Source organism: Sinocyclocheilus anshuiensis, unplaced genomic scaffold, assembly GCF_001515605.1.
Source record: "Sinocyclocheilus anshuiensis isolate Anshui unplaced genomic scaffold, SAMN03320099.WGS_v1.1 scaffold354, whole genome shotgun sequence".
NCBI classification, from domain to species: domain Eukaryota; kingdom Metazoa; phylum Chordata; class Actinopteri; order Cypriniformes; family Cyprinidae; genus Sinocyclocheilus; species Sinocyclocheilus anshuiensis.
In genome coordinates this window covers 118,347-127,942 of record NW_015544195.1, presented here as the reverse complement: position 1 = coordinate 127,942, position 9,596 = coordinate 118,347, and the positions used below count along the sequence as shown (strand labels likewise).

The window sequence follows — 9,596 nt, the reverse complement described above, 5'->3', positions numbered from 1 at the left end:
GATTCACAATTATTCTTATTCTCTTATTCTGATTCCAGTTTCCATATGATTTAATTGGATTGATTCATTTGGAAATATTTCTGAGAATTTGATGACAGCCATTAATGTACCTTGATTTAGTATTCATTTCGGTTATAGTCCTATTCTTCAAGAGTACTTCTAGTATTAATTTAGGTTATTATGCTGTATTCTTCAAGAGTACTTCTAGATTGACTCAAAAGCCTGTTTTGCTCTAATATTTACAAACAATACAAATGTTGTTACAGTAGCTGATACACACTGATATTCCTTGGATCAAGAGCTGTCACAAATAAAAGATACTTTAAAACAGCCAAAAAAAAAAAAAGTGTAGGTTTGAAGGACCATAAAGTTGTTCAGTGTACCTTTAATGTGATTGTACATTCAGGCAATTAATGGAGTTCCCTGACAAGGATGTGCAAAAAAGCAATACTGTTTAAACAGTACTATACTAGAAATAACTGCTGTTGCACAAGTTGTTACCTTGTCTGTCCATGAACAAATATAGATGAGATAAACTCATGACCGTTTCTCACACATTTCCCCTCTGTTTTGTTTCAGATCAGCTGTCATGGAGGCCATGCAGCCAAGACCAACTGGGATGCTTGTTGCCATATTTCTTTTTGTTGCACTATTGTCATGATCTCTGCTTTGGTTTGTTATGAATTCAGTTCTCTACTTTTTTTTGTAATGTTCTAGAATAAAGCACAATAAATAAAAAAGTAATAGTGACAGTGAATAAAAACATATACTGTTGTACATGGACTCAAGTCACTTATTTGGAATTTATTAAATTCAATGGCATTCATGTAAAATATTAAAAAGGTTTTATAAAATAAATAGTGTAAAATAAATTACAGTAAAATTACTGTAATAGTATTATACTGTAAAACTAAGTTACGGTAAGGATATAGTACTGTAAAATTAAGTTGCGGTAAGGGTATTTTACTGTAAAATGAAATTGCGGTAAGGCCATCATACTGTACAATGAAATTGCGGTAAGGGCATTATACTGTAAAATTAAACTGCGGTAAGGCCATCATACTCTAAAATGAAATTGCGATAAGCTACTGTAAAGGGGTAGTTACAGTAACTTACTGGTAATAGTGCTGCCAGTAATTTACCGCAAAAATACAATAAAAAGTCTTTAACAGTGTAATTCTCGTACAAAAAGTCTTAGACGTTAAAATATGTACAAGGTAGACAAAAATGTAAAATACTCTTAGCTAAATAATTATGTGGAATATTATGTGGATATCTATTCCAAGAACAGCAAAGAGAATTAAATCTTATTTCAAAGTAAAGGACAAATTGTTTGGCAACTGGGTTCTCTCTCCATAATGAATGTCACAAAACAGAAGCATCTATTCATTCTGTTAACTTCTATATTATATGCAATTCTGGCTTTAAAATCTGATTGGATGAGTATACCTGTGACCATACAACAGTTCTATACGAAAGTCAGCATGAAATGGAAATTGTGACAACTTTTCTTGCTTATTGCTTCTTCTCTATTATATCCGTGTGAAATGTTGAGTAGGAGTTTACCAGGAATTGTTTATGAAAGAAATTTAGTCATATTGACTTTAGCTTCTTTAAGCCAGCTGTGGCACCACCCTCTCCTGCCATACATCTGTCTGTCTCAGCTGAACCTTTGACCTGAGGGTGTTTTGAACTGCTCCTACAGTTATGCGAACTCAGTACAGTTACTTAACAGCACTTTTTCATCTTGGAAAAACTGATTGTCTATGTTTCTGTACCGGACTGTTCTCTTTCTCTAGCTCGATCTAGATGGAGGCAGTAGCTCAACATGAAAAACAGTATAGGATTCAGTCCTAGTAGAAATATATGAGACTATAGCACAGATTGCCTCGGGCTGGCCTATTGTTTGCAGTAGTTTCATTGTCTTGACTCTCCTCTGCTCATACCTGAGATTTCTGCTTGCTTCTTGTACTATATACCACATTTTAAAGCACATACTATGCATTGTTGTTTAAACAACCTTTCCATTACCATCACAATATTCTGTCACATCAGATATTTTAAAAGTAGGCTGATAGAGGTTTCAGTTGAAGTGTTTACTTGTTTCTATCTTTAAAGGGGACCTATCATGACCCTTTTAACAAGCTGTAAAATAAGTCTCTGATGTCCCCAGAGTGTGCATGTGAAGGTTTAGCTCAAAATACCCCACAGAAATGCAAATGAGCTGGTGCTCCCGGACCCCTTTTGAGAAGAGGGCGGAGCTTCAAGAGCTCATGCCCCGGCATACAAATAAACTTTCCACTATTAGTACAAGCCTGTTGTATTTGCAGAAAACCTACTTGGTTTAAAAGTCAGTCATTTGATTGTACAGTGCATAATAATTGCTCGTTTATGAATTACACAGACAGGGAGCATGGCGCGATAAAAATAACGACATAGCTGGTCTCATGGTGCCTTCGCGTGCTATCACAAACTTTATAAGTCCCACTTGTGGACATCTATACCACTTCCCTAAGCCAAGCCATTGTACCTTCATGTTTAAAGTCTACTACCATCAGACCACTGCCAAAGAAGTCACCAGTATCAACACTCAACGACTATCGGCCGATAGCCCTCACTCCCATCGCAATGAAGTGCTTTGAAAGACTGGTCAAAAGGCACATCATATCCAGACTCCCTGCAGCATTCGACCCATTTCAGTTTGCATATCGACCTAATCGTTCCACCGATGATGCCATAGCAGTAGCACTTCATTTGAGCCTGGAACATCTGGAGAGCAAGAACAGTTATGTGCAGATGCTTTTCATTGATTTTAGCTCCGCCTTTAATACAGTTGTCCCCCAGCACTTGGTGAAAAAACTTGGCCCACTAGGCATTAACACCTCACTGTGCAGTTGGATATTGGACTTTCTAACTGATAGACCCAGCCCAGACAGTACGAGTTGGCAACAAAACCTCCAGAACCATCATCCTGAATACTGGGGTCCCTCAGGGCTGTGTTTTGAGCCCACGCATACCACTGTTGTTTACCTTGATGACTCATGACTGCTGTGCCAGTTATGACTTGAATCATATCATTAAATTCACAGATGACACAACAGTGGTGGGCCTCATTAGCAACGAGGATGAATCAGCCTATAGAGAGGAAGTTAACCAGCTTGTCATCTGGTGTCACAACAACAATCTGTCACTGAATGTCAGCAAGACAAAAGAGATTACTGTTGACTTCAGGAGGAAACAGACAGTTCATAATCCACTTACAATTAATGGCAGTACTGTGGAGTCAGTCAGAAGCACCAAGTTTCTGGGGATATCACTGCAGACATGTCATGGACCACTAATACCATTTCCTTGGTAAAGAGGGCTCAGCAGCGTTTGCACTTCCTAAGGCAGATGAGGAGCGTAAACCTTCCCCCTCCTGTCCTTACAACCTTTTACAGAGGCACAATAGAGAGTATTCTGATCAGCAGCCTCTCAGTCTGGTTCAGTAGCTGTACAGCTGCAGACAAGAAGTCTATCCAGAGAGTGGTAAGGACAGCAGAGAAAATAATCAGGACCTCTCTTCCGTCTATACAGGAATTACATCTGACACGCTGCCTTAGTAGAGCCTACAAAATAATCAGTGACTCCACCCATCCTGCCAATGGACTGTTCACCCTTCTGCCTTCTGACAAACGCTATCAAAGTATGCGATACAAGACTGCCAGATTCAGAAATAGCTTCTTTCCACAAGCTATTAGACTGCTCAACTCACATTGACATATACAGATATACTGGTTGATGGACTGTTGATTATATAGGTATGGACTGATTGATTCATTTATGTTATTCTTCCCTATGCTGCTACCTGATGGACTGCTGTTATATATGTACAGATTAGTTGAATCATATATGTGGTTTCTTCTGTTCTGACACTTTTGAGCAGTATTGATTATGCACTCATAGTGTAATCATGTGCAATACATCCATTTTTGCACTACCTTAAGATGTATAGTAATGTATATCATGGTATTTGTTGTTGTGATATATGTAATGTTTTTTTTTTTATTATTATGTTTGCACTATTATGCACATTGAGCATTGGGCTCGGAGAAATGCAATTTCGTTTCAATACTTGTTGAAAGGCTAGAATGACAATAAAGTATTTAAACTTGAACTTGAACTAGTGATTATGAGGTCAACAAATTCAAGCGGTCGACTTCACATTGCTTTCATATGCAATTTTGAACTACCACCTTCCTATTTACAATCGTTCTGGTAGCACGTAAAGGCAGCATCAGTGAAAACCGGCAGAGATGATGGTAGCTTTAGCAACATTAACCTTACAGAGTGCCAAGAAGCTCTTTCAGAAAGGCAATTTGGAACAAAATATAACTCCTATATTCATTGGTGCATCCCAAAACACAACACTTACATTTACATTTACATTTAATCATTTAGCAGACGCTTTTATCCAAAGCGACTTACAAATGAGGACAATGGAAGCAATCAAAATCAACAAAAGAGCAATGATATACAAGTGCTATAACAAGTCTCAGTTAGCTTAACGCAGTACACGTAGCAAGGGTTTTTTAAATAATATAATAAATAAAAAGAAAACAGATAGAATAGAAAAAGAATAGAGCAAGCTAGTGTTAGAGGTCTTTTTTGCTTTTGTTAATTGTATGATAAATAGAACAAATAGATAGAATGCAAAAAGATTAGAGAAGTTAGTGTTTTTTGTTTAAGAAAAACAAGCAGCAAATGAATAGAGTGCAAGTCTAAAAGGGACAAGTTTTTTTTTTTTAAGAATAGAATTAGAATATAGAGTGCTAGAGTTAGAGGGTCAAATAAAGATGGAAGAGATGTGTTTTTAGCCTTATAATATTATTATTATAACTTACAATGCCTCTTTGGTGCTGACATTGTATATCTCCAGCAGCTACAGCAAGCCTTGTAAAAGTGATTTTTGCATTATAGGTCCCCTTTAAATAAAGACAGAAGTAAGAAATTTGGATGGTAATATGGTAGAGTGGTAATTAGACAATTTCGGAAAGGCAAGCATTAGCAAGTTAGCTTTGAAAGCAAGATCCCTCCCTCCCTGTGTAATCACTCTGCAAAGCCACGCCTCCTCCTAAACACATGAATGCGCACAGGCAGACCAGAAGCTAACCAGCGACACGATGAGAGATGGCATTGGTGGAGGGTTGAATGCAACGAATCATGTCTGTGTGAACAGGGTGCGCAGAGGTATGCAAATACAAATGTTGACAGGCAGGTAGGACAGCCTATCGAAATCCTCGGACCGAGGAATATGATTGTATGAAAATATTATGGTCCTACACCTTCCACAGACAGTATAAATACATATAACTACATTTAGACCACTTAACTTAGTGACTGCTATCGGGATGTGAAGAGACTTTCAACCAGCATAACAAAAATGTATTTTGAACCAAATCGCCTACCCTGCTAGTCGCTAGTCTCCCTATGAGTGTGTGTCCTACACTTTGAATTCAAGACCACAGCATAGAATACTCAGTGGGTTCTGGAGTTTAAATGGTGTTTATGGGACACCACAGAGGGAGGTACAGTTTTCCAAAAAAAAAAAACTTTTTACACATCAGAAGTTTGCAAAATCATGCCTGGTTGTTTCACAGTGCTACTGGAAAAATATCCAGTTGATAGATGAAACCAGGTTGAGTTGTTTAGAAAAAAACACTTACACACACACACACACACACACATACACAACACTTTGTGCCTCATTGTCTGGACTGCTTGCTGTATCATCAGTGGGAAAATGAGTTCCTAGGTTTATCAGGACATTTTTCAGGAGGATGTGCAGCCATCTGTTTACCAGTTAAAGCTCTGGTAAACAGAAGTTTAAAGGTGATTAACAAAACAATATCCTAAAGCAGCAGTAAATGCCAACAACAGGCAAAAAATAAATAAATGAATACACCTTCTAGAGTGGCCCCGTCCTGATTTCAAGTCTTATTGAGATGCCTTGGCATGACTTGAGAGAGTGATTTACACCAGATGCCCCAAGAATATTGCTGAACTGAAACTACACTCTCAGAAAAAAGGTACAAAAGTTGTCACTGGGGCGGTACCTTTACAAAAGGGACACTTTTTGACTTTTTATGTACTAATATGTACACTTTAGGTACTTATATGTATCTTTAAGGTACCAATATGGACTCTTTAGGTACAAAGGTGTGCCTTTTGAAAAGGTACCGCCCCAGTGACAGCTTTTGTACCTTTTTTTCTGAGAGTGTAGTTTGTTTTGCAAGATGGTGCAAAATTCTCTCTGACTGTTGTCCAGGTCTGATTACAGAAAATTTTTGGTGGGTGTCATTTTCCGAAGAAAGCACGTCCAGTTATTGAATCCAAAGTTCCCATTCTTTTTCCATTTTCCACTGTACTGTGAACAGTAAAGACATGAATACGTTTATAAAATACTTATTTGATTATGCCAGCTGTGCTTGTCCATTTTTGTGACTATATTTAAAATGGGTCCTATTATGCTTTTTCACTTTTTTAATTTTAGTCAGTGTGTAGTGTGTATGTTTGGGCATAAAAATGATCTAGAAAGTTACAAATCTCAAAGTCCACTCCAAAGGGAGATATTTTGTTTTTTAAAAATCCCTTTTCAAGAACTACAACGAACGGCTCGTTTGGACTACAGCGTTGGTTTCCGGGCTTTGTGATATCACAAAGCGGCTCATTAGAAGATCATTAAAAATAATTCCCGCCTACAGAAATTCGAATGGTTGGGGGGTGGGGAGGGGCGAGGTTGTGGTTAGAACGCTTGGTTGAGTGAGTGCATCAGACGAGACGATGAAGAAGAAGTGCTGCTGGAGTTAGTGCATCAGAGAAAACGAAGAAGAGCTGCTGTGCTGTAGCGTCAAATTTTCGGCATGTCTAGAACAATTCAAGTACAACAAGTACAACACGACGTAGCTGGGCGCCGCGGACAGACGCCGAACAGACAGACACCGGTGCCGCCGGTGTGCCTACACTCATATAATGTATTCGAATTTTAAAGACGTGGCGCGACGCGACGCTGCGCTTCTCGTCCAGTGTGCGACCGCCTGAAATGCTGTTTTTTTCACCTCCGTGCCCAAACGTCTTTGTTTGTGCTTCCGAAAGCGGATGATGTCAGGAAACAGTGGTTGCAATTTCTTTTTTAACTTTGTTCCTAAGCATTATAACCCCAATTTGCTATTGTGTGCTGCGCATTTTACTGATGACAGCTTCCACAACATGAGGGAGTACAGTGCCGGATTCGCCAAAAAGCTTTTGTTGAAAGACGGAGCAAGGGGCGGGGCAGTAATGAAACACCGTCTAAGCTGCTCGCCAATTACAACGCACTGGGACCAATCACAATCACAACACATTTTGTTTTTCGGAAGGTGGACCTTCATCAAAGCCGGAACTAATCGAGCCGTTTGTGCCAGGCTGGGGAGAAAGGTATTTTAATAATGTAAATTATGTGAAAAATAATGCGTTTTTCGAACCACCAAGCATGAGAGCATGTTCTAGTACACCCCCAAAACAAAATCAAGACTTTGTAAAAGAGCATAATAGGACCCCTTTAAGATTAAGTTAGGGTTCACATACTTTTTCCTGTAACTGTAAAACTAAGTTTTCACAATTCATAACTGAGACTAATATATGTGCAGAAAAATGCCGTCATTAATTGATAAGGAGTTTCTATTTTTAATTAATTCATAGGTATTCACTGCACCGTGTACAACGTAATGGAAATTGGGATCCTTTCCCTCCCATGTGATTGCCATTTGTAACTGTTTAAGGGGTTGTCTCAAGAACCCTGCAAATAAACCCTGGACAACCAAAATTAAAATAATACTGTTATTAACAATTAATTGAAAGCACAATAAAATGAACAGAAAATTATATAGCCATATACTTATATTTTGACAGTCTTAGTAGCATGCGAATATAAAATCATCATAAGAATGCTGATATAGTCCCTTCAACCTTACTTCTATTCCCACTATCATAAATCATATTCCTGTATAGATTTTTGCAAAGTCTACTGTGAATTATGTTCTGGTTGTTGCTGTGGTCTGAGTGCCCTGCCTCTATGCTGCTGTGAAACTGAAAATTAATTTGCATACAGAAAATATACATAGGGATTGGTGGAACAATGTTCTGTTGCAAGATGAGATCTCAGTCTTATATCACCATATTATGCAATGATGTGGCTGCACCTCTTTTTCCCTTTTCACCAGTCCCCTTAATCCCTTTGTGTGAGACTGTGCAATTTAACTTTTCAAATGGCCAGACTTTCCCTGCACCGGTGCGCAAATGACTTGGGTCTCTTTTGGGTTACAATAGAGAGGGATCTAACCTGGGCATTTTGTTAAAATGAAGTTCTTTCACACTGGCAGGAGAGCAGGTCAATACGTGCAGTCCCATTATGTCTCTATCCAGGAAAAACTGGGTGCAGATTCATCAGAATCAGAATCAGAATCAATCAGAAAGAGCTTTATTGCCAAGTATGCTTGCGCATTCAAGGAATTTGTTTTAGTGACATAAGCTTCCAGTACACAGAGACAACAACACACAGACAATAAAAAATAAGATGAGGAAAAAAAATACACATATGTAAATATAAATAGACAAAAATTGAAAAATAAATAAATTGTCTGTACAGTTGTGCTATAGTTGATAGAATGGAATAGAATAGAATGAGATGCAGGGATGTACTAGGATGGAGGTGGTAACAAATAAGTATAAGGTGATTGCACATTTCTATTGCATACCCTGCAAACAAGCCTGCACTGGCCCTGCACAGGCAGCCCTCACTTAGCCCCCAGGAAGCTCTCACTAGGCCCACACTATTAATCTACAACAGGGGTGCCCAACCCCAGTCCTGGAGATCTACCTTCCTGCAGAGTTCAGTTCCAACCCTGATCAAACACACCTGAACCAACTAATTAGGATCTAAAGTTTAGGGTTGGAGCTGAATTCTGCAGGAAGGTAGATCTCCAGGAACAGGGTTGGGCACCCCTGATCTACAACAATACATCTGTTTCACTTTAAATACTTTTCAGCTACTATAACTTAAGTTTCTTGGGAAAAACAGTTATACATCTGAAATGGATGCAGTCACCACATAACTAATGTCTATATTGTCAAAAATGTACAGTAGTCAAAGGGATTTCAAATCAATGGATTTATGAAATACAAAATAGAAAACATTCAATTCAGGTTAATACAACTACATATGGCCAAAAATTTAAATAGACAAAAGTACAAAAAAACAAAAGAAAGCACGATTTCCAAACACTGTCCGTAGCTGAAGTTGGCTGATAGCAAATTAATAACCCAACCTCTTGTAATGAAAACACGCCACACCTCTCAAATACCAGACACTTCCTAACCAGAAACATTCAAAAATAGTCTAGACTATGGTCTCACGTCGAAAAGAACTTTAAATCCATATTCAAACTGGACTAGGGCTGCACGATAAATCGCATGCGATATTTAATGCACATCTTGTCAGAAAGCCGGTTCTGTAATCAGCGGTAAATCTCCATCACGTGCGTGCTTTCACATTGAGCAGCATTAACTACACAGAGCCG

The 9,596-nt window shown here is 38.5% G+C and overlaps 1 protein-coding gene and 1 long non-coding RNA gene across 2 annotated transcripts in view; both read left to right on the top strand.

Annotated features, from left to right (window-relative positions):
- Positions 1–723, top strand: part of LOC107696671 (uncharacterized) — a 1,981-nt gene extending 1,258 nt beyond the window's left edge. The window contains exon 3 of the long non-coding RNA XR_001635109.1: positions 580–723. This is a non-coding gene — a long non-coding RNA (uncharacterized LOC107696671). The remainder of the gene's footprint in view (positions 1–579) is intronic.
- galr1b (galanin receptor 1b) overlaps positions 1–9,596 on the top strand; it is a 45,640-nt gene that overhangs the window by 21,407 nt on the left and 14,637 nt on the right. The gene's annotated exons all lie outside the window — the stretch shown is intronic.